General features: G+C 39.8%; 1 long non-coding RNA gene across 1 annotated transcript in view; it reads left to right on the top strand.

Moving 5' to 3' along the window:
- LOC116497049 overlaps nucleotides 1-26,530 on the top strand; it is a 107,119-nt gene that overhangs the window by 34,223 nt on the left and 46,366 nt on the right. The window contains exon 2 of the long non-coding RNA XR_004254070.1: nucleotides 15,701-15,757. This is a non-coding gene — a long non-coding RNA (uncharacterized LOC116497049). The remainder of the gene's footprint in view (nucleotides 1-15,700; nucleotides 15,758-26,530) is intronic.

Raw genomic sequence — 26,530 nt, forward strand, 5'->3', positions numbered from 1 at the left:
AAACCGGGGGTACCATTTCTCTCGCTACCTCTCCTTGGTGTCAGGTCTAGTACATTAATGGCTTCAAATTCACTGATCCTGTTCAGATCATCGCATGATGAAGGAGCCATCTACAGCAAATGAAAAATATCATTCTCATGCAAAGGCTGCAGGTAATAACATTACATCGTAATTCAGTAGACTGTGCAACTCCAGCGTTACTCAGTGTATAATCACATAAGCATCTAGCACACACTTGGCACTTCATAAATAATAAATAATAATATTAATAATACAACTGCTGGCACAGTAACTTTCAATAATAACTAGATTTTTAAAAAGTGACAGAGCCAAATGGGATACCCAACATGCCCTGTGTTTACCAGAGCTTTACAAGCCTTTCAGGAGAGTATCCAGAAATCCCATTTCAGTCTGCAAGGAAGCTTGTGCAGAGCTGGAGATGTGAACATGAAGAAATTGGCAGCTCAGGTACCCCAGACAAAGCACTCAGGGACCACATTAAGGTATCCGTAGGTCACAGACCTACAGAAAGCATGGGCAGAAGAGATCTCAGGAGGTTACCTAGTCAGCTTCCATACCTAAAGCAAAATCAGCAGGACTGTTCCCCTTCCAGATTTTGATTTAACTATATTCTCAAAGACTTTCCTTGGGGGGGTTCATCAGTGTCCTCAGGCATTCTGTTCCAGTGCTTCATTTCCCTGAAAGAAAAAAAAAAAAAAAAGCAAAAAAAAAAAAAAAGCAAAAAAAAAAAAAAAAAAAAAAAGCTTTTCCTAAGACCTAACATAAATATCTCTGCTGTAATATAAGACCAGTATTTCATGCCTTATATCTTTTATATTATTTATGTCTTCTATATTATTCCTCTAACTTTTCTGCTAAGGATCCCCAAGTCCTGCTGTCTTTCTTTGATTTATTTATTTTTTAATCATTCTTACCATTGTCAATTCTCAGTTTTTGATTCTCTCCACTTTGGCCACATTTCTCCTACATGTGGTGCCAAATCTAAGCAGTGTGCTCCAGTTCAAATCTCACCAGTACTCAATCTAGTAGAGAAACCATTTGTGTATTCCAGAATAGTATGATTTATGTATTCTAGACTTTTTTTTTTTTTTTTTTTTTTTTTTTTTTTGTGCAGGATTGAACATTAGTATATGTTAAAGACACTTTTTTGTTTCTTAAGCACTTAACATTTTTTTTCCTATAATTTTCCCTGTTTTGAGAATTAAAATAATATTTCTCTTTAGCATAATTTGATTAGCTGACAAATACAGATGTGACTTTTTCACTGTTAAGTAAATAAAAAGTATTGTAGTGTCAACAAACAGTTCTTTAGCAAGTGAGTTTTTATACCTTCGGAAATGAACAACTAGCATGGTCCCAAATCTTTCAGAAAATGAAAATACAAAGAAAGAAGAGGCAAAAATAAATGGAATTCAAAAGAAAATTTATGATTTTTATTCCCTATAAGCATTTTTTTTCTCTTTGAAGGTTTAACTGGCTTTTATTCTTCTTGATTGGATTATTGACAGAAGTTTAATGCAGCTAGATATTATCTCACTGGCATTCAAATTCCTAAATCCACTAAGATTTTTGATTATCCTGGTCCTTCTATTCACATTAGCAAGCTCACCTCTAAATGATAACGGGGCAATAGAGCATTGTGTAATGAGATACAACTAAATGCAACAAATTGTGGGATTTCATCCAGTCAGAAGAAGAATGGAAGTGCTGCGTGGTCACTGTAATATAGATAGGGAGAGATAGGGAGTGATTTGTGAGTTCAGCAACATGCAGCAAGGATTTTGCAAAATTCTGAATTGTGTGAGAGGTGGTAGGAAATATTTCTGTCTATATATTTTTTTCTTTTTTTAATGATAACTCACCAAATCTCAGAGCCCACCTACTACTTCCTTCAAGTTAGTCTACTCCATTCCATCCAGGAGTAAGAGCAACAGATTTGGCTTACATTTCCAACAAGAGAAGTGATACAAGACTGAGCATCTCAGCAGCTGGTCATGTCCTGGGCAAGCACATGGGGACGCTCCAGTGAAGGTGCAGAGGATGTACACACCACCATGGCACACTCTTCAGGGGCTGGCCTCATGCCAGCCCAGAACAAGAAACCATGTCTCTTGTTGCAGTTCATTACCTAAGTTTATGGAGGCTTTATGGACCATTACAAAGATCTGATGTGGATTTTAAATATGGAGCAACGTGGGGCACTTTAGTGCCTTTATGGCCATCTTTGCCTTGTTTCATTGAAGTGTTTGAAAAGGGAAAGCTAGGCCCCCTGCCAAAGCACTGTGAAAGCCAGAAAAAAAAACAAGGGGATTAACAGATATGCTCTCTCAGTGTCAAGTGAGTCTGTGGTACATCTAGTGGGAATGGATAGATGCCCACATACTTTTTCTTGCTTAAAATCTTTGAACTACTCCTTAGACATGTTAAGCAAATATGAGGCATCCTTAAACTTTAGGATCTTCTCTTGCATCATCAGTCCTGCCATCCATCAGTCAAAAATGCAAAACTTTTCATCAAGCATTTATCTCTGCCAGTTCACTTTGCAGCTCTGAAAAACACACGATTGGTCTCCAAGTCTTTGGTGGATGTTCTGCTGGTAGAAAATTGGCTCCATGGAAGGGTAAATGGAGTTATCAAGGAGCATACGGGTGGCCAGATGGAGAGATGTAAACACAGAGGAAAAGCTGGATGAAGAATAAGGCTGAAAGATTGTGTGGATAGATGGACAGTGATTCACTATGGACAGATGGAAACTGAAGCTGTTTGGAAAACAGAATTTCTGTTCAACTGTGACGCATTGGAATTTGTTTCCATTCAGAATGAAAAAAGAGTCAATACACTGGCATTTTTTAACAAAATGGAAATGTTTCTCAACCCCTAAAAAAATAGTTTCAGAAACAAAGACATAGTTTAAAGAATTTTAAACTTAGTAAAGTAATACAAAATATGTTTGGACTTTTGAAATTCTACATATTAAAAAAAAAAAAAAACATGATTAATATTCTCTAGGGTATAAAGGTTGACATAAAATAGAAAGCTGAAGCTTAATGTGACACCTTGGACAGGAACTAGACACTTATTATATTAAAAACAAACAAACAAATAAAATAAATAAAAATGAAAATAAATTGTATTAAAAATAAACTTTTTAAATAAAAATACCATGTTTTTCAATGTAAAGGAAATAGAAAACAATAATAATTCCATTCCTAATCACTGCATCCTCCTCTAAATGATTCATGATATTAATAGTCTGTCAAGTATAGTGGAGGTCTTGAAAATGGACAGAAGGTGAAATGGTGGAAAGGTGTCAAAGATTTTTTTCTGAAAGTGTTGAAATTGTCCCCATTGCAGACAGTGACAATTCTTAGAGATCTCAGTAGGACCAGCTGGGAGTTTGCTCCAAGTTGGCAGTGTCTAATGGAAAACCATAAGTTACCCCAGCTTGTCCCAGGACTGGGGGAAGGCTTCCAGAGCAGCTATCACACACACTTCAGTGCCAGGCTTTCCAGATGATGTTCCCGAACATCCCTGCACTCCAATTTACAGCTTTGTGGAGAGACCAGGCCAGAATTTGTCTGCCAGGGGTTTTGTTTAACTTGACTTTTCCTTTCTGTAGGCACATCCTTTGTGAGTGTCCTAAAACATACTCCTTGCATATGAGTGGTTGTTTTGAGCATAGGAGTCTGACGGGATAAGTTCTGCTTCCAGCTGCCAAATTGTTAAATGATCAATGAATAATAAGTCACCCCCTGAACTGTGCCCATGTTCTGCTGTCACAGGCGATACAGTGCACTCCGTCCTTGGGATGTAGCTCATTGTTCAGAGGAAAGAGAGAAAACCAGCAAGGACTCAACACCAGCCTGTGAAGAAGCAGGAAAATGACAAATTTCTCCTATGTTGCCATTGTTTTGGAGCCTTTCTACAGCAAATCCAGGTATCTTCCCTTCAAAACAAAACTGCCCAGAGACATGGTTGTCCACATAACAGGAAAAAATGAAACTCCAAAGCAAAATAATTGTACAAAGAAAGAAACAGAGCCCCAGAGATGTGGTGGAAGGTCTGGAGAGTGACTGCAGGTCTGTACACCACCAACAAAATGGGTACTTTATAAGATGGAGCTGGTAAGACATGACAGCTTCAGCTCTCTTATGATTTGTTCATTTCTGCAGGAATCACACTGCTCTTCCTCTAGTATCCCTTCTTAATTTGGTATAGAAGGAAAAAAAAACCTTTTTTTTTTTGTGTGTGTGTGTGTGTGTGTGTGTGTGTGTGTGTGTGTGTGTGTTATGTTTTTTTTTTGTTTGTTTGTTTTTTGGAGTCAGCAAGACTTTAACTTAGAGGGAGGAGCACTTAAAGAAGAGCTGGGGGGCCCAAGGAGAAGGCCATGGAGTTGTATATGAGGAGAAGAGGGATCCTGAAACCACCCCCCAGATCAGCTTTCCATTTACAGTTTTTCATCGATCCTTTGCAAGAGCCGGCTAGCTGGTGTGATTGCCCAAGGAGTGCACACAAGCAAGAAACCTGTGCCTTGATGCTGAATTTTGGTGAAGGTTTTTTTTTTCCCATGCCGAGAGGGGCCCACGAACATCCTCTGCCGCGTCGCATTCTGCAGCACGACTTGTTGCATATTCTAATTCCCGCTGGCTCCCTGATTTAGTGCTACTGCTAATGCTTTTGATGTCAGCCTGAGTGAGATAGAAAGGTTTAAAAATTCATAGCTGACCTTTCCCTGACACGTTTAGTTTCCGTTAGGCAAGCGCTGCGTGGCAGGTCCGGGGGAGGGGAGGGCAGTTTTTTAGCCTGAATTGCCTTTTTCTTAAAACAAGGGAAAGCATTAGGGGTGTGGGGGGAGTTAGTGTTTCAGTTCTGTACGGGAGAAGAAAGGGAGACGGGGATAAAAATTAAACCGAGGGAGAGAGGCCTCAAAAGCAGAGGACAGGCTTATGAAAAATATATACCTTTACCAAAGGAAGATGGAATACAAATTGGATCCCTTTTAAAAATATGGCTTTAAAACAGACGTTTTAAAGGGTAGGAAGGGGGGATGAGGAGGGAGGGAGGGGGAAAGAGAGGGGGAAAAAAATGTCTCTTAAATGTGTTCAGAACATTTCTGCAGCCTGCAGAGCTGGGATTGTTTATTAGAAGATAAGATAGTGAAAAATGTATTTTGCAGAAAGAAAATAGTAAAGCTGGTTTCCCAGCAGATAAGAAGCCAAATTTCTATTTTATGCTCAATTGAATGATTCAGTTACATTATCTGGGAGGCAGCAGTGAAATAACACCCTTTGGAAATGAGACTGTGAGGATGGGAGGCTCGGAGGTGGCAGTGGCAGGCCCCTTGCCCAGCAGCTCCAGCCCCCAGCCCCAGAACACCCCCATGGCACAGCCCTCCCTTGAGAACCACATCCCAGGGAGCTGCTGAGTGTATGTAATGCTCCAAAGCTGGAAAGATGCAGGATTGGTGCTTGTGTCTTCATGCGATCTGCTGGCACGAAGCGCTGCTGTTTTGTAAGCACTGCTTGGGGTGGCTCCTTCCTTCCTTGCCACCACGCAGCCTGTCCCAGACCATAGCACAAATGAATCAGCAGGGAAAGAGAACAGAGCCGAAGCAGGGCTAGCTGCTGTCCGTGTCTCTGCAGGAACACTGCAGGGCCTGGAGTGGTGGCAGGATCACGCTGCTTTTCTCTCTACAGCGCCTTGCCATTTCCCAAGTCTGCTATCCACAGAGGCAGCTACTGTATTGTGCCGGGGAACTAACGTGACATATGCCAGGACATGTGTTTTTGCAGTTTTACAATGAGTTCTGCAGCTTTTGGGATTCTCCTCAGATCTCCAGCTTCAGGAAAAAAAGAAAGAGGAAAAAAGGAAAAGGGGAAAAGGAAGCAGAATTATTCAGCATTCTAGCAGTGTAGAGCATCCAGTTTATATAAAACGAGTACCCTTTATGGTCTCAAAATCCACTAAAGAAATTGGTATTGTTATTTTAAAATAAAAACTCCACCACGTAAGCCCAAGAAACATCCCCACCATTTTTTACCCCAGGATTCTTAAATGACAGACTCTCCTGTTTTGATTGCTCAGGGTTGGCAATATTATTTGCTGTGGTCCTTAGGAGACTTCGCTTTTGTTTTTCTTTCCCTTAATATAAATGTCATTCCTTCTTAAAGCTTATGGCTCTCTCTGTAAATGAAGAAACAAACGAAGCATGTGGCACATTAGTGCCAATCTTTTCCTTGCACTAGAGGGTCTGGCTTACAACAGTGGTTACTGTGTCCTTGATAAGTCCATTTTTTATTTACTGAGCCATTTAATTCATGATTTATGATTTGTATAGGGCTGTCCACACTGATCATCCAAAGAGAAAGCCACTATTAAAGGACAAAGCAGCTCTCTGCAAGTTTTTACAGTCTTGTCATAGGCAATCTGAGCTGCTTACAGAACCTGCATCAGGCTCAGAGCTGATGTATGGGTTCAGATGTTGGGCGTACAGCGTGGAGTATGTACAATCAAACTCCTGCATTAGGGATTGTGGGGGAGAATGTTTTTCTGTGTGAGACCAAGGTGTGATGACAGCTGTGTCCACGATGTAGTGAGGGAGCTCGCAACGGGCTTGTCTTCTTCAACATGGTGATTTTTAGTGGCCTGTTTGGATGACTAATGATTGTAGTCCAGGTACAAGTGGGCAGATAGATCACATTAATTGACTTATAATGACATCTTGGATAATGACATGATTTGGAGAGCTACGAACTGAATGCCACGGGGGAAAAAAAAAAAAAAAAGCTATTTACTAAGCAGAAAGTGTCTGTCTTTGTAGAGGCTTGTTTCACCAGAAATAAGATGGTGATTTAAAGAATGAACCAGATAAAGTATTCCTTCTTAACCAACAGATTTGAATATGCCTTGAGGGTCTGCATTTGATTACTTGTATAATATTATGCTTTATTATGCAATTTACAGCTAAAGGTTCCGATTAAGACTGAATTGCCACCGCAGTAGGTAAGCATTGATTAGACACATGACAAGGAAGTCCTTGCTCCAGCCTTAATTTTTGAGAAACGACTAAAAAAAAAAAAAAAAGGAAGATCTCCAAGTTCATTGAGCGGCTGAGTGGGGACTGGAACCCAATTGCTGTACTCTAAATCACAGCACTTACTAAAACTTCCTTGTCATTTTCAATACCAAGTTTCCTTTCAACAACACTCCTATGTATCAATTTGATCGATGATTTTGACAACAACATGTCAAAACAAGTCCTTCTGAAAAGGTCTGAGGGAATTTTCACTTCTACTTTTAGGATATATTTCAATAGTGCCGAACTTTCCATTTCCACATTGTATTTTTTCATTATAGTGTAACATAACGTGGTGAGCTGATAAAGTTCTGAGGAGATATGCCAGACATTTTAATCTTGCTTAATGGTTTAATTATTTTTTGATATGAAACTCTGAAAGTTTAGTTGTACGGATGGTTTAAAAAATGTTGACTTCCAACATAACGGGCAGGCTTGGTGTTGGCCTCCTGCACCACTTTTCTGAACCAGTTTTCCTCTTTTAAGGCCATATGATAATAAAGGGACCTGATGGATTATACTGTCACTCTCACTGCTTTCCCCTCACTGTTAAAGAGCTAGAAATATTTATCTTTCCTTCTCCCAAATCTAGTAATAAAAATTTTAAGTCTTGACCTCTCTTGGCCGAATTTTCAGGAGAAATTCCAAAATGAGAGAGTATTTAGAGAACGAAAATCTCCTAAGGGGAAGAGAGATTAAGAATTAGAGAGATTATTTATAGCTTGCATCCTGCTGTGGATAAAACAGCACTGCAGTGCTCAGCAACTCAGTAATTGTAAAACCACTGCCCTGTTCCTTGGGAACCCCATACAGCATGTGAGGTGGTCAGAAGAGCAAAGGTAATGCCTTTTAGATTGCACTCTCCTTACAGAACACCTCTGTCTTTTTTTTTTTCTTTTTTTTTCTTTTTTTTTTCCTTAGCACAATGAGGCCTTTGTCCATTTCTGGGACTCCAGAGCACTACAACCACACATAAAATAAACCATATTTTGAGTCTATTAATGTTTTCACCTCTGGGGTAAAGGCTGGTCTAGCTTGTTAGGGAAAGCTGTTGTGTGCTGTAAAAAATAATTGATACATAACTTTGTGAATAACCGTCACGAACTCCCTCATTGGGTTTTGTGATTTAACCTCTTGGGAAAATCACTCTTGGTATGAAATGCATTCCGAAAAACATGGACGAAGGTTTTTGAAAGACAGTATGTGAGCGAAAGTCTTGCCCTTCCTAAGTATGTTCTGGGGAGTCTATCCAAGTATTTGTCTAAGCACAGCATCAAAGCAGATGCAGACCTTACTGAAAATACTACCCCTGGGAAGGTGGAGAAGAGTTGTGCCTGATCCCATTGTGCAGAGTGGGACGTGGATATGCAGATGCATGCAAAGCTGCTGCTGGCAAGAGGTGACGGCAGTAGAGGAGTCTGAGCTGGTGTTGAAGATGATTTAATTGTAAAGGTTGCTAAAGGTGTTGACTGTTCAAAAAACAACATATTTGACTATTCAGAGAAGGAATATACAAGAGCTTTTGAATTATTTCTTGAGACAAATGTATGATTTCCATTGACCTGCATCTTTCTCTTTTGGTATATTTGCCATCTCTAGTCATGACTGAAAGACGACTTTGACATCTGATGGAGGCTCAGGAGTCCAGAACACTGTGAAGAGAAAATGGATTTTCTGTCCTATAAGAAAACTGCATATTTTGATATCTGTTTTTCTCAACTAAAAATGAAAAACAACAACAACAACAAAAAGGGATTGTTTTTATAGAATGAAAAGTTCCTGGTCACTGTAGCTGACAAATAATGTTGTATGCTGAATTTTGCTTCAAAAGGGCAGCTGTTCAAGGTGCAGGAAGCTTGGCTAAGACATCTCAGTCCCATGTGCTTCTGTAATAAAGGTTTAATCCGGAAGAGATGTAAAAAAGGTAGTTTATTGCAAGTGAGTCTTGTGGTATCTCTAGTCAAAGACTAAAATCTGTTGTGGGGTGTCAGTTGTGGAAACCCACCTTGCAAATCCCTAATTGACTCTGTAGAGAACCAGAGAACTCCAGAGACTGGAGCCATCAGTCTTCTGCCCCACATCACAGCTAAATTTAATGAAAATAAACAACAACAACAACAACAACAACAACAACAACAACTTCTAAGTTGTTCCAGGACATTCTGGTCCTTGTTTGCCTTGTGAACACAAAATGAAAGAAAAAGCGGGCTGCCCAGCTGCTCTGTTCTCAAAATCGTCATCAGCCTTACTGGTGGTTGTGGGATCGTGGTACTGAGGTTGTCACCACTTGAAAGGTTCAGGACAAAGTAATATATCTGAGTGGCCGTGAGCCAGTCTGCCTTGTCATTTATACAACTGCTTTCTCCCTTTATCTAATTTATTTTCCCTTTCTTAAGATTCTCCTTCTAGAGAAGCAAACTACTGGTAGGAATGGGAAGCCTAAATAGCTTACAGGGCTATTTTTTATTTTTATTTTTTGTAATGTACACATTTCACCTTCCTGTGCTTAAGTGCAATGCCACTGCATTACTTTCAGTCCATGGAATCATGGAGCAGGACATTTGGGCCTCTGTGTCATTCATGACATTATATCATACAGCTCTGAGCAGGACTTTCTTTTGCTCTGCTGGCACAGATGGGGTGAAGTTCATATAAATCTCAGGCATTATTCTGGGAGACTTTCACATCCCCTTAACTACGAACATGGCTGTGTTCATTTTTTTGGCTCAGACTCAGAACCAGCTTCCCCCACAGTGCTGCAGTGGTGTGACAGGACTCACACTGAAGCAGCAGACGGCAGGGCTGGGCATAGGGACTTTGGCACTGTTTTATCCTGCAGACTCTTCTGTACTATTATCTGTTGGGGTTGCAAATAAAATATTGATTCACACAAACAAGGGCTTGATGTGGGCCAAAGAACAGAAAGAGATTGTAGCTTGGCTTGAAACTGGGAAACAAACTCTTCCAAACTGAACAGGCACAGTAGCAGTTAATGAAAGGTTGAGAAAAAAAAAAAAAAAAAAAAAAAAAAAAAAAAAAAAAAAAAAAAAAGCCATTTCTCTTTGCATTTTGTTTTGTTTTGTTAATCAGTAAAAGAGTCATTGTTTCTCCAGGCCTGTAGGGACTAAAGTAAAAGCCCCTGAGATGATTACATTGGATATGAGCTAAAGTATCTTTCCAAGAGATAAAAAATGTCTGGCTGACTAATAACTATGAGACAACAGAAAGAGAGAGAGGGAAGAGAAGAGAGAAAATGTAATGCAGTCAGAGTCACAGAGGTCTGCTGCAGGAGCATTTTAACATGCGCGCAGTCTCCCCCACTACACGCACACAACTATCTCTTTAATGCGCCTGTTTCTCTCACTCGCTTTGTAAAAATACTGCCATGAAAGTGGGAGAGTTTATTTATAGAGAGAGCACAAGAAAACAAATGTTTCATTCACTGAACTCTAACCTCTTTCGATATTAATGTGGGTGATAAATTTGTTGGCTAAAGGCAGGAGATAAACGAACTGCATTTAGCCACCAAATTACATTCCTTGTTATTCTTCTGTGAGAAGAGCCAGGGAAATGCTGGCCACTGTTTCTTGTCGGCACTGCACCTAGCGCATTATGAGAAATACCAATGACTATTAAGAGTAGCTCGTCAAACAGATATTTTATTCCCACAATACCCTAAGAAGAAGCCTGAATTTCCTTCAGAAAGGATGCCTAGACTTGGGTTTACCTCTGCAGGCTGATCTGCATCCTGCAGCTACCTGGAACCCTATAGACAGCAATCACACTCCATACACTCGTCCTGCCTGGATGAGATTTCAGCCTCTCCCTGTGACAATCACAATGGAACTAGTCAAACAGCATTTGCCAGGTAATTTATTCAGTTGATGTTATAGTATTTTGATAGCATTATTTGCCAATTTTCTCCTCCTTCTTCCTCCATTACATATCTAGTTTATAGAACTGGTGAGACAATTTGCAAATCAGTTTAATAGATCAGATTCACAGCACTTTACAAACAAAATATTATAGGAGTAATTCCCATGCTTCTAAACTGGAAAGGCAGCAACAACTAGATGTGAAAAGCTTTCTCATTTCCATTCCTCCATTCCAGTGCCTAGTGGAAAGGTATGAGCAGGTTTCCTAGAAGACTATTTCTAGTGTGCAGATTAAAACTTACAAAAATCTTCAGGATTTGTTCTAAAATTTTTAATACTTGCTGGAAAAATGATACTAAGTTATGTACTTCGTTCATTTAAAATATCTTTTTTTTTTTTTTTAAGTACAAAATATTTAGTACATTGCCACCACAGGTGCATGAGTGAACATGTGCCTTCTGAAAATTTGAAGGGATGATTGTCTTATATAGCAGGCCTTATTATATGTATTATGTCTTATATTTGTAGCTGACAGTGATAGACAATTCATTGGGAATATCTAGGACAAGGTGAACTGAAATTTTTAGTTCTGCTGCAACTGACTTCACTTTCCTAGGCAGAATTTAACTCTCTGCAGTGGCTACTCTTTGACTTGTGTGCCATTCTGGGTCTGTTGGGAGGCTTTGACCGGGGTCATCTATCTTTACCTACAAACATACTCCCAAAGGTGTTCACATTCTTTCCTAGGAATGGGTCTTGAGAGTTCATTTGTCAGTTTTAGCTAAGTACAGATCAAAAAAGAATATATAGAAAGAAAACAAAACCAAATTTACCCATCCTCCTAGGAGCTTTCCCACCATGAATTTCCATATTTGCTTGCTGAATGGACCAGAAATGGATTGAGGTTGGGGGAGAATGCCTCTTCAGTACAATTTCCATGTGATGAGAGTCTACAAACCCAGACTTTCTTATGCATCTTCAGAAAGCTCTTTCTCCCTCCCTGATAATACACCCAGTCACACTGTAAGTTAAGAGAAAGGTACATTAAGCCACTCTGAGCTGCAGGCTGCATGGCTAGCCTGCTGCCTGTAGTCAGCTAGCATAGATAAAACTACTGTGGCTGGGCTTCTGCACAGACATTCCTTCTTACCACAAACAAGACCATTCATTGACTTCTAATTTTATTTTATTTTATTCAACTGACTTGGTAGTGAAATGGAGTTTAATGAGGGAAGATCTAACTGTCTGAGACTGATGACTTTAATGGTGTTAATGAATCCTATACAACTTATGCATAAAATAGACTACTTATCAAGGTCATTGTATATTTGCTTTAGTGAAGCAACAAAAGTATCAATCTTTTCTCTAAACCCAGCAGATTATATAAAGCCAAGTAAGTATTTAAAACCTAGCTTAGAAATATGAAAAGGGCACGTTCTTTCCAGGTTCTCAAATGATTCTTTAGAATTAGCAGATGATTTAGTGACATTAACCTTGAAAGGCCCCAAATCTATCCAGCAAATCTAAAAGGAATGGAACCGATTTCTCTGGATTGGCGAAGTATAAAATTACATCGTCAGTGTATAATGGCTGAAACTCTTATTGATGATTAACCACATTTATTAACAGAAGGCTATAATCCCAAGATGTTATTTGTACAATGACTGAGATACAATACACAGTTTTCTAAAGGACCAGATCATGAAATTCACCAAAGGTCACCATGAAACCCCGAAGAAATTAGAGCATCAGTCTTAGAAGAAATAGGCAGAACTATTGGCCTTTCTATCTAGTACAAAACAATTCTGACTGGTTCCTCTAGAAGTTTCCATATTTTTAATTCAACTTATCAGAAATTTAGACCCAGGCTTTAATTGTACAGGAGCTTTCAGCTAGTAGTATAACTAATACTGCTGTAAATATCCAGGCTGGGAAGAGAAATGTTGGTGAGCCTTGGTAAGAAGATGATCCAGTGAAGTTCATTGCTATATGAGCTCTCTGTGGAGGGACTATACAAAGAGGCCATTGTTGCCATGGCTGTTCATCATGGTAGGCCTTAAACAATACATAAAAGACCTAATTTACTGGAGAAGTGATACATGGAGAAGTGACTGGGAGAATGAACCATTTGGAAGGAACTGCTGGTGAATGAAAAAGGTAAGTGTTTACACCCCAAGTGGAGTTTCATGATGGGTTAATTTTCAGTCTGAGCAGCTTCCCGTGCTTGCTGCCATGATCAGCAAAGCATTTGCTGAGCACCAAGAATCCCCACAAATATTTCGGGATACTAGCAACAGTAGCCCAGCTTCTTGGTAAAATATTAATAAAAGCAACTTTGTTTTCACTGGTTTAAATCCACCTTCAATTTCAAATTAAACTCAAGACTTCTCAGTAATCCCCATGTTAACCTTTCCATAGCATTGCTGTAGTTTGGTCAATAACTGCCATGTTCCATCACAGAGGTAGTGGCATTTTGGTGTTATGGTGCCTGTCTTTGTGCATGTTGTCTATAAATCACTCTTGCATCTCTTAGAACAGAAAATTATTTTTGAATGCAAAGATAAAACCATCATTAAAACACAAGGATGTCCAGGCCTCCTACCTAGAGAGCATATACAATGCTACAAAACTACATCTCCCTTTCCACTTTCTTTCTCTCTCAACCTGCATGAAATTACTAAGGCAGAAAGGAGAGAATTTGTCCTGAATTTTAAATAACATTCCATTTAAAAATGCTGGGGTTAACAGTGTCAGCAAGAAACTCTGCTTTGGTTTTCAGAGCAGAGGGAGAAATGCAGTCCAACCTACAAGATGTAAAATAATAATAATAATAAAAAAAAAAAATTAAAGAAATCTTGTACTGAGCTATTCTCTTGAAAATCATTTGAAAAGGGCAAAGTATTGGAATTTGAGACAATAGGAAGAAAAATGATCTTGGTTTGGAAAGTCTGCTTGCATTCTAATGAGAGAGGCTATTCTTGGAAAAACAGGTACCTTTACTGCACTCTCTCAGTAGAAGCTGATACGTCAGGAATAGATATGATATTCCCTCTGACTTCTTCATGTTGGACAGACAAAAATTATAGCCATTGACTGTAGTTAATGAGAACCTGTGAATGGAGCTAGTTCCATAAAAGGAGTCTATTAGAGCTGAAACAGGCTTTCCTCTTTCAAAAATATTGTGAAGAATATGAAATGTTTTCCTCTGTTGAATTAAGACAAGAAGCTGACATCTTTAAAACCTTTGCAAACCTATAATCTGAAGAAATATTTCACTTTGAAAAATTGCAACTGTTTTCGTCTGGTATTTGAACAGCTCCCTCCCCTCCATAATTAAATAGTTAAAAGGTAGCATAACTCTTTGTATATTGTAAAATCACTACATTAATAATTCTCCACAAATTTAAAAATGGAAAGTCATCCTGAACTGGAAAATTGGCATTTTTCAGAGAAAATGTCAGAACAAAATGTTTTGACAACTCTGAAACTTAAAAAACATGGAGTTGAGGAGCAAGTCAAAACTGTTCTCCAGCTTGTAAAGTTCTACTATTCTAAAAGAAAATGTTTTGGTAACAAAACAAAACAAAACAAAACAAAACAAAAAATCCCACATGTTCTAGAGCTGGCTGTGATTTCTATGTGCTCTTCAGGGACACCCAGGCTTTTTAGTGTATCAGCTAGTCTGAAGACCTCCTTTCTTACCTAAGAGGTATTTACAACACTATCTTCATCCACATCTTCCTTCTCATTTCCTGTATTTGGTTGTGGATGGATCAGTCTGAGAAATGCTTCCAGCAAATAATAACCCAATCGCACTACCAGAAGCATCCACCTTCGTGTCCACTTTTTGTGTCAGGCCAGATGCTCCCTCACTTTGGGTACAAGTTTGGGTACCACGTGGTTCCTTCGCACAGACCCTCAGAGCACTGCTTCTCCCCTCTGTAACCTCACTCAACAGTGAGGTTACAGTGGTTCTACAGTGAGGTTGTCAGTGGTCCTTCGGACAGATGCGTGCTCTGCAGGGTCTGGAGATGGGAGGATTTCTTCCTCTTCAGTGCAGGGCTCTCTAGTTAAGGTGGGCCTTGGCCACAAATAAGGTGATGTCAGCAGCCTCCAAGAATGTTTGGAGCTGTGCACTTGGATTTTGTCTTGCTTTGGTTGCTCATGACATAACCACAGATGCTCCCCATCCTTCCTCCCCACCTTGCCTTAACAATAGGAGATACACAGAAAGATCTTTCCCAGAAACTTGTGCATCTCTCCCTGTAGATTAGTCAAAGAAGCAGATAAAGAGGGCTGAATGACTGAGTAAGGCTGCAAATGAACTCCCATTAGCTCTTGCTGTATATCTCTGGCGGAGGGGTTTGGTAAACAGTTAGCACTTATCTCTCTGCTCAGCATTTAGCTGATTTCCATAATGAGCTCCATTGAACTGAGAGGCCTCGAGGTGTCCCAAGGCTTCTGAGACGCAATGTGTTCTCTAAATCTGATTTATGTAAAGGTGAAGGCAATTGTGTTAACAAAGGAGAGGAACACGATCAACATGCAGTCTGCAGCGGCTGGAAGACAGCGGTGTCTGTGGCTGGCTCTCTCTGAGCGGGATGTGACAGCGGCTGGCCGCAGGCTGGGGCGGCGTTGAGATGCAGCCTTGGAAAATGCAGCCGGGAGGAAGATGCATGGGTTTTATTTATTATTATCTTCATTTTTTTTTTTCTCTCTCCCCCTTCAGAATGGAGAAAAGCCGCAGCTCTGAGGCATGCAGAATCCATCTTAGAGGCGAGCAGAGGTGAGCCAGCGTGGGGTAAGCCCATTGATCGCGCAGTCCCCGCTGAGCCCCGGCACTTGGTTCCAGGCTCAGCCCTATCTCCGCCTGGCAGGTTCGGCTGCAGAAACCTTGCTGTGGGCCTAAGCGCAATCTCAGTTCCTCCTGCTCAGTCAGGCACAAAATCCTGCAGACTCCGGCAGTCCCTTTTGTGGTCTGAAGTCTATCTGTCACAGCCATGAACAAAGAAAAGGACATTTGTACAGGTTTTTACAAAATCACTTATTTCTTTGCATCACCTCCGTGGGCCCCTGTTTCCATTCAGTGGCGATGGGCTCCATGTTTACAACCAGAGAGCCTTTCCAAGGTCACATTCATCAGCAGTTACTTGGAGCCAGCTCTGAGATAGGTGGACCTCAGGAGCTTTGGGCCACATCTTAGAGAAAACTATAAAACTACAAAATAATTTCACAAAGGAGAAAGTGGAAATCTTCTCATATGATGGAATAGAAATTAAGACTTGGGAAAAAAATTGCAGGAAAAGATGCTATCATTGGGAATAATTCTACTTTACGTGTAATGGGAACTGTATGACTCAGTGGAGCTTTTGCATGGCTGGATGCTTTAAGCAAGGATAATCATAAAGAGAGCTGAGTAGAACATGAAGAGAAAAAAAAAAGGATCAAATACATATTTTTCTCATGGTAAATTAGAAGAAGATTGTAGGAGAGGAAATACAGATGAGGCAAACGCAATGGAATACCGTCGCAACAGAACTAGCCAACTGCCTCTGCTTTAATCCTTGCTTGCAGGGTGGAGATGACAATATGAGCATGTCTGTCTCTCAAGGAGAAGAGAGGTGTTTTTCTGCTAGTTTGCATTTAATTGTGTATTTTGCAGTTTCTTATAACAGCAGCTATTCTGCTAAACTTGTTTTAATATGCAACAAACACTAACCATATAAACAACACGTCGGTCCTAAACCCTTATTATAATTCCTAAAACAACTTGCAAGCTTTCCGAAACCCATTATTATAATTATAATCAAGAATCACAGGACACTGTGATTTGTGCCAAAAATATATATACACTAAATTGTTTGTACAGGCCACAGAAAGAGACCAAGATAGAGAGAGATGCAGCTTCCATGCTGCTCAATTCAGGAGCAGTAACTCCCATCCCCATTTAATTTTTTTCTCCTTTGTTTTCCAATTTAACTTGTGGCTGTTGAGATCCGGGCTAATGTTTGCTTTGTCCACTATGCTCTCCTGTGGCCTCATTGCAGGGAACCTTGAGCCGTGCCCGTGTCTCCTGTGCCTCCACCTGCCCCAGGTGGGGCTCCCACCAGACCCCAAACCCTGCCCTGGGCAAGATGCAGTGCTCCAGGCACCACAGTCATGGCAGAGGCAAGGAGCATCATGCTTTAAGGATGGCTGCAACAATGCTCAGCAGATGCAAAATGCAGGCAAAGCTGGTGGGAAAAGCAAATGCAGCATGGAGTTTAGTTTTATTAGTCTTTTGCACACAGTTCCTCCCTCTTGAAACACTTTGCAATCAAAAGACACTGGAGTGGACTATTTTGAGCCCTGATTCTTCACACTAAGAGGTAATGCTGATTAAATTGTGCCAGCACAAGGCATTGATACCGATATTCTTTCTGAGGACTGTCTCAGAGAAGTAAGAGGCCTGATTCTGAATTTATGTTAGAAAATGTGGGAAGTGACATCCCTGGGGTCAAGCTGCTGCCTGGGCACTGAAACAGATTTAATCTTCTCAGGTCTGTGTTTTGAGCAAACAGTTCTTCAGGGTTTCTTTAATGTATGCATGTATACACATTTATATGTGCATGCATATATGTGTACATACTTATTTTTTTTATATATATTTATATAGACATCAGAATGTGCATAGAGAAAGTGAAGCAGAGAACTCCACATGTGTTGGGGTAAAAGTAATGGTGCCAAACTCTTGCATTGGCAAAACCTCTGCCTATGCATGAGCACTTCAGTGCAAATATTCTTTTAGAACAGAAACCCTAAAGCTCAACATAATGTTTTCAGCACAGAAACTGATTGCAAAGGAGATGTGGACAGATGCTGGAGGCAGGAATGGAGGTACCTCTTAGGTTCTATTGTAGACTTTCTCCCAGGGACACGTTAACCAGGAGAGCTGCAGCAGAGTCAGTTCATTGGTGGTCTCCCAGATGGAAGGAGGAGTTTTGACCCTGTGGCTGTTCAGTCTGTAGACAGACACTCAGAAACTGGGAGTAATCTCTCAGGTCATACCTGATCACCAGGGAAAGAGTACCAGTTAAGGTCACCATACTGTGGAGCACTGGGGCTCTCTCCATTCCTGTTGCTTTAGTATGTCCTCTGATTTGCTCATAAGAGAAGACATGAAGACTCTGGCACATAACTTTAGCTGAACTGCATCTCTTTTTCAGAACCAGCTTGTATGTTTAGTTACATTTTTCCTAAGGATGATTGTTAAGACATAGTTCAGCTCAGATTAGAAGACCATTTACACCCAAGGGCGGCTCAAAAGACACTGCAGAGGACAAAAAACAAGACAAGGCAGTCTGAGATCCCAGGGTAGAGTAAGTCACATCAGAGTTTTACATTTCCTCTCTCCAAGTATGCAAAGTATCACAGAAATCCATTGGCTCTTGGTGCAGTTTCACTGGAGCCAGGCTGAATTACACCAGCTGAGGATTTGGCCTCTTATGTTTAATGGTCATTGCCAACTAAAATTTGCACATGAAAAAAAAAAAATTGCCCAGGCTGAATCTGAGCCAAGATGACCAAAGAGGTCACAAAGCTTTTAGAATTATTAACTCCTATTAGTATAATAATCCTTTTTATGACACCATAAAATTACATGGTGCCTTTCAGGACATAGATAAACTACATTCCCTGTGCGGAAGGGCCACCTCTCTCGCAAAATGCATAGAATTGCCCGTGTTTGTAAACCTCTGCCCTTCGTCCTCTCCAACCCCAGGACCTTATCTGTTGATTAAACCTTCTATGAGAAGAGTCCTTTAGCTCTGCAACCTTGAATCTCCTCTCCACAGCTCCACCACAAAGGCTTCAAGGGATGTAGAGAGATCATACATTCTTTTTGGTTTTAATAGACTGAAAGTGAAGACTAAAATTTACATTTCCTTTGTTGCACCTTGGGGCTACAACTGCTGCTTCTCTGTTCTACAGGGATGTGTGGGGTGTGGTGGGAGGATAGAAGTGGGCTTGTTCTGGGAAATTAGGACAGAGAACATTTTTGCACCTTGTTTTCCCATGAGGTGACTAGCTGATCTGAGGGATGCTGCAGAAAATTGGCAGCATGCTTATAATATCACAAAAATAGTGAGATTTTTCTACAGTCTCAAGTTCTAATGACTACAAGGAGGTTTGTAGGGCTGGAGTGGGTTAGAAAATCTTTCAAGGATGGCAAAGAGTGTTGTGGCAGAGTGTATTATTGCTGGACAAACATAAAATACACCTTCTAGGCTAGTGGCTCTTACCCACATGCTGAACTCTGGAAGCCTTTAGAAAAGACAGACTTTCTTTCTTTCTTTCTTTCTTTCTTTCTTTCTTTCTTTCTTTCTTTCTTTCTTTCTTTCTTTCTTTCTTTCTTTCTTTCTTTCTCTTATCTTAAGAGGTAGACGCAGATGGCATAGGAAGTGGAGTTTGTATTAAAATGACTAATCAATTCATTAAACATTAAAAATGAACCTGGAAAAGCACTGTAGTTTTCAGAGACCCATCCAGTCTATTTTTGCTGCTCTTGTGAGCTGTGCAAATAGAAAACATCTATTGATGTGCAGTCCTGCTGAGTCAGTGTGTATGGGTCATATGATGTAATATGTTACCATTTGGTGAGAAATCCAGGCTAAAACTGGTTTATTTTTGTTGTTATTCTTATATATTTCATACCAAAATAATTACTTGAACTTTGACTTCTGGGAAATGAATCTCTGTTTATGAAGACTTTTCAAGATTTTTAGATTACATGCTAAAAACTTATCATGGTTTGTGATGCAGAGGAGGAATGAAAAAAAAGAATTTTTCCATGCAATAGTTAAGAATGTCCTAGCTTAAAACTGTTAGTTACACACTTGCACTATTTTTCCCCCTGAAAACTCTTTTGCTTCTGGAAATGTAAAAAAAATGTCTTTTAATTCTTTGTTTCTTATCCCCTTCCTACCTACTCCCCATCATACTAATTTTATTCTGCATGGGAGATATTACTTTTTTTCAATTTAGAAACAGTCCAGTGGTTTAAAAACATAGAAAATAAAAATCTCAATTTGACCAGGAATGCAGTTAAAGCAATAGCAATGATCCCACTGTTGACTGATGCACACTTAAAGGCCTTGACATTGTCACATACTGAATGCTGAAATCTCAGATTCTGGCTGATACTGAAGTACAACAAAAGAGGGTCTCTTTGGCTTGGATTTTCAACCAACAGCAGAAAATAAAAAAATATAAATCAGTATGTGCTTAATGAAGATTAATAGATGCAGGGAAAATGAAATTTTCATGTTTCTAGGGGTTTTAAAACAACAGTGAGTAAAATCCTCCTAATAGCATAATTAAAAAAAATAGCATGTGGATGTCAAATTAATCTGGGTTGTCATTGCATTGACTTCAATGGGCTTTGAGAGGGAGGGCTAACTTCAGGGTGAAGTCCTGTGTAAGGACCAATGTCAGTGGAAAGTGACCCTCAAAAATCTGTGTTGGTTCTTGTCTGGGATGAAAGCATCGTCACTCTGTAAGCTCTGCTTCCACTGCACATATTCAGGGTAAGATGTGCAACATCCACGAGGGAGCACTACTGGGATGGTGTGTGTTGTGGGTGTAAGGGACAACCTGGGCTGCAAGAGGTTCAAGAGGCATTGGAGCAGCTTTGACTGCTCTGATCATAGATTTTCCAAGGATATGGGCTATGCAAAGCGATCTGTACATCTTCTACTTGCTCCATGCATAACTACAGTACAACGGAAAAGAGGACCTGAATGTGTATGGAGGAAGTTTTTCTTATGAGCGAGGGAAAGAGGCAAAAATACAGGCTGCTTGGGTTCTGCCCCTTCACTCTGCCTTTGGTTTGTTGTGTAAAGATATGGAAATTGCTTGATTTTAAACTCCCTATCTATATAACTGGGAATTAAACACTTGGTACCATTTTTTAACATCTATGGATTACAGGATCTTGTGTCTTTGTTGTCATTGTTTTGGTCAACATGATAATCTCTCCACCTTCAGTTCAGAAGTGCAATCATTCTGCTGGACCAGAGACAGGAGAATATTTCTGCTTCAGAGTACTCTGCTCTAAATATTCCAGAAGAAAAATATGTAGTATTTTCAACCAGATTTTCTTCTCTAACTCTGAAGTTGCAATTCCAGCTAGTTCTCATACACCAGTACTTTGAAGAACTGAGGAGAGGAGCCCAGGTATGTGCCATGCTGTGATCATTTCCAGGTCCAAGGTGGAGTGTAGGTAAGCAAGGTGGCGGTGAGATCCTGTTGCAGAAATTTGGGATCCAAACTCTCAGGTAGCTGGGAGGCTGCACAAATACAACTCCTGACCTCTGCAGCATACACTGTCTAGCTCAGTGAGTAGAGGGAGCTGGAGAATAGAGCTGAGACCATCTCTGGGCGAGGTTTGATCCAGTTTCTGGCAGCAGTTAGTTCTTGAAGAGCCTCTCCATCTTCCTGAAGGATTATCCTAGAGAAAGCAGTGCTCAGTATTGCCTGACAGAGCAAGTTGTATAAGGTCAAGCTCACAAGATATATGGCAGCGTGAGGGGGGGCTCAGCTTCCATAGTGTTATGGCACAAGGAACCATTCTTCCATTACAGGGAGATCTATAAGGAATCACTGTCATTAACGAACTCCATTAAATGCAATACATGTGGGAAAAATTGCAGTTTGATTTAGTTTAGCAACATGGAGATATTGGCAAGATAATCACATAAAAGTGACACCTTTTATGGCTAAGCTGTTTGATTTTATGTCAGTGAGTTTCAATTTCACATTTTTATGTTCATATATAGGTCCTTGTTCTAATGTATGCATTAGCTGGCATAAAGGTTAAATAGATTGTTTTAGCATTTTGGGATACAGATTGTGGATATGCACAAATCTTCAATGAGCTGCATGAGTTATTTCGGGTAGGTAAGAACTGTGAGAAGGGAGCAGGAATTATTCATTTGACTGGGTCCCATCTTAAAAAAAAAAAAAAAAAAGAAAGAAAAAAAAAAAAGAAAAGGAAAAGGAACAATCAGAAAAAGAAAGAAAGAAAGAAAAAAAAAAAAAGCTATTATATATGTGCAATGTGATTTGAAAAGCAGACCTTCAGGCTTCCCAAGTACTGTCAGAAGGAGCAGATGGTGTGGGTCACCCTGCTTCATGAAATGCTCCAAATCTGAATATTTATTTTTAAATGCAAAAAAAAAAAAAAAATCCATTCCTTGTGAGGCAGATTGTGATCTCCCTTACATCAGCAAAACTGTCTGAAGAACGGATTGGCACTGGATTGATACGGAGTGTCACAGAGTACTGGAGCAGCTGAGACCATAACCTGACGCCCTGTGGAGAAAGCCAGTCTCAAGGTCTGGCTCCATGGTTAAGCAGCTAAAATCTAAACTCCTGTCTTGTTCCAGTGTTTCCAACGATATCATTGTTAATTGTTAAATTATTTGTTAAATAAATAAGTAAATAAGTAAATAAATAAATAAATAAATCCTACTTAAGAAGGTACTCGGTGTAGCTTCTGAGTCTCCTGTAATAGGTACAAGTAATTAGGAATAACTTCATTGGTGTCTATTTGAAATTTCTAAAAGCATTTCAGGTCTCCCTGTAGTGTGAAGCAGCTGACAGGAGTTTGCTGTCACAGACCTTGCTGACAGGCACTATTCCTTGTCATCATATTTAGCCTGGGCCAAACAGATACTTGGCTGAAGTCATATTTCAATATTCCTTAAATCACCTTGGTACATTTAATTCCTCAATTCATCTTTCCTTTATATGTTCCTAGTCCCTCTTCCCCCCTCCTCCCCATCTCCTTGCTACTTTACTGAGAGGTCTTTGAAAGACTAATATTACAAGTCTGGATTCCAATAGATAATTTCTTTTTATATATATATTTTTTATTTATTTTTTTTTTTTTTCCTCCTCTTTTCTCCTTTTTAGCTACGTCTGAAAACCTTTTGCCACCATTGGTCTCTGAATCTGGATAGATTACTCTTCAGTTCATGAAGGGAATTCAAGTTGTCTTTTTAAATCTTTCTCCTCCCCCCCCCACCTCACATGCTTCCAACACCTCTCTGTCTTTTCATTTCACCTCATTTAAATATTCAGCCCAATTTCAAGGCTTAATAATGATGAATAAGATTGAGATTAGGATTTAATAAGAGTGTTAAGGAAAGATTTGTCATTCCGATGGCTGTAGGTCTTGGCTGAAATTGAATTGGCATCCAGCCTTTGAGTATGCATGCAGTAAGGCTGCCTGCTAGTTCCTGTAAAGGTTTTCTTCAGGAGAACAGGAAAGGTTTTCTATACTCAGCCCTGATGCGGTGACTTACTGCCTAACTAATGGTCCCCTCACAATCCTTTTTCTTGGCTAAAAGTCTCTTGAATCAATGACTGGAGAGTGTGGGATCTCCACATGGACTGAGGTTTTCTTAGGCACGAGGTCTTGACTCTCTCCACTAGTGCACAGCACACCCAGCTATGACTTGAACAGCTGAATCAGTGCTTTCTAGGACTTACATTCCTATCTTTACACTGAGATGAATCTCAGTGGCAGAGCCTAAATCTATAACTACATTCAATATGACTGAGTCTGGTGTTGTAGTTTGGTCTGTGTGGAGGTGCAGCCATCAGATCAAAGCTCCAGGAGGATGTATGTGTGATGGGTGCACTAAATTCCATTATTGCTTTACAGACATCCATTATTATCATTAACTACATGCAGGATGAGCTGAGTGTGAGCTACTGCTGGGAGCTGCATGTTAGGATTTGCAAAGGGTGAGCTGAGTTAAACAAAACTTGGGCCTGCATGTCCAGGAGTAACTTGGTGCCCAAGCAAAATGCTGAGTCCCAAGAACCCACATCCTGATGTGCTAATGTGCAAATGTAGTAAAGAGTGGTATTGAGGGAATGGGAGGATGCCAGAATTTCTCTGAGAAAATGCTTCCAAGCTGGACTAAGTTTCTGTGCCCTTAATAGAAGAATCTGGCCACAGAAAGCCATTTATATTTTCTCTTAAGATAGATGGTTGGTTGTATGTTCCCACAACAAATCACACGTTTGAGATACCCCCAAAAGCACCCTGCAAATTTTGGTGCCTCTTTCTTCCCAAGGAGCAACCTTATGGATTGTGCAACTGATCTAGTTTAAACACTTGTAAAATGTCTACAATGTCTGTTGTGCTTGGGCTCAAGATGCTGCAAGAGTAACAGCGGCTCAAACTGTTTTGACAAGGGCTTGCTGAAGTGCCTGTTTGCCTTGTGCACACAAGGCCCAAAGAGGCTTAAGGCTTCTAAAGTTTTAGGGACAGATTCCTGGCAGAAGAAAGCTGCTGAAGCTCTTTAGAAACCAGGGGACTTGCACCACTTTACTCCAGGCAAGGGTGTGGACCTTGGGGGTGCCCTAACTGCTTAAATTGCTCTGCAGTTTTAGGGAGTTTACAGTAAGCCTCTTAAACTGCTCTAAGGGCTTACAGTATCTTAAGCCTCTTAAATTATATTAAAAAAAAAAAAAAAAAAAACTTACAGTATTTTGGCAGAATCTACAGTTTGGAAGGATTCAAGGTTAGAAAAAAAATCTAACTTGTCTTGTTTGACAGATATTATTGGGAATTAAATGTTTGATAAAATATTGTTTAAATAATTTAAAACTTTTAAATTACAAACTTACATACATATTTTGCCAGCGCATATTAAAGTACTTGCTCATGAACATACATAATAATATACAATAATGATAATAAACTGGAGAAAAATTATATAATTTGTAAACTCATAATTTCCAGTTTTAGGTGTTATTAATTTTGCACCTACTCATCCAATTTTCTTCAAGCTTAAACTAATTTTTATGCCACAACTACCTCTCCAAAATAAGACAGCTCGACTTGTCCATCCTGCTCTACTACTGAGAAATTAGAGAGTAAATTTCCTGGTCAGAACATATGAGGAAAATACATTTGTTTCCAAACTTAAATAATTCAAAGAGGGATCTGCTGGCATTCCTGAAAATTAAATAACGAAGAACAACAAAAAAGCCCTTTAGGCTGAGACCAAATTGAATAGTTTTCTTCATGCACAATTGAAAGGAGAGATTAAAAGAAAGAAATTGGAAACTTAATGTGACTACAGAGATGGTAATATGCCTACCCTTTTAAACTCATTAGCTACTAAATTTTAGTGATTCTTTGGGCATGATGATTTTTGTGACACGTGACAAATATATCGATCTTTTCTGTGTTTTGTTCAAGCACTTTTAGAATATATTGGTAAAAATACTGCGTAACCACCCTTACATGCAGGCACACACAGAGTGGATTTTCTGCTTTCCTTCAAACTTCCACAATAAACTGCATCTCTCTTCTTCCCCATCTGCCTGTCATAAAAGTGTTTGAAGAAGAAGCATCAAGTCTTTCCCATGGAAATCTTGTGCCTCCTACAAGAAGGAGCTCTGGTTTTAACAGCACTGGTGTGATGTCTGGAGTCTGTCCACATGAACAAATGGGCACCATATGTGGTTGACAGCCACTTCTTTCTGTTCCGGCAAAGCCAATTGATTTGAGTGAACCAATTTTATATTGGTCTGTTGGGAGCCATCAGACAGTCCTTGATTTTGACAACTCAATCAGCAAGCAGGTTATGTTCCTACAGGGCAAGGGATAAAGTACCTACTAACTTAATCCTTAAGTGGAACTTGCACCAGACACAAGCTGAATCTTTTCTGAACCTTGATAAACTGATTACTTTTTTAAAACAAACATCTTCTGATTGTTTTGCAGTCCAGTGTTCAGTTATAGGAGTTGTCAACATGGTCAAAAACAGAGTCCTGGAAATTCTGTGTTCAAATCACAGAATCACAGAATCGTCTAGGTTAGAAGAGACCTCAAGATCATCAAGTCCAACCTCTGACCTAACACTAACAAGTCCCCCACTAAACTAAGTTCAACAAATAATGAACCTAGAAACTTGTTTGCCAAAAGAGAATGTTAATCTGTCTCACCACTCTTCTCTGTATTCAGAGGAAAGGTGGAGGCAAATTTCCTGATGCTGCTTGCAACTTGAATATTACAGTTTAGTTCCATGGACTAGAGAAGTTGTATCATTTTTTTGTTGAAGCATCTGAAAGCCCAAGTGCTGCTGAGCAGTAAGCTAAACCTCTAAAACTATGACTTGTCTTTGCAAAGTTCCTTTTTATGCCACACAGAAGAAAAGCCTGCATACAGATATAATTCTTACATCCAAGCATTTTTTTTAATAATTTTGCGTTGTCTTTTCTTTTCAGACCTGTGCCACTTGTTGCATTCTTGCACTTTTGATCTTCTTGCATCCCTTTGTGGATTCAGAGCCTTACAAAGTCTTTGCTGTGGCTGAAAGTCAGGGGACCATTACAGGCTCTGGACATCACTTACAGAGTTCTTATGATGCATTCTATGTTGATTTTCTGCATTTTTTCCACTTAGATCCCTGCAGACCAGGTCTTCACTATGCATCTTGCAAGCATCAACACCCTCTCCAAGCACTTTTTTTTGGTTGCTTCATTGCTCTTCTATGAG

The sequence above is a fragment of the Aythya fuligula genome, chromosome 19 (assembly GCF_009819795.1).
Source record: "Aythya fuligula isolate bAytFul2 chromosome 19, bAytFul2.pri, whole genome shotgun sequence".
In the NCBI taxonomy this organism is placed as follows: Eukaryota; Metazoa; Chordata; class Aves; order Anseriformes; family Anatidae; genus Aythya; species Aythya fuligula.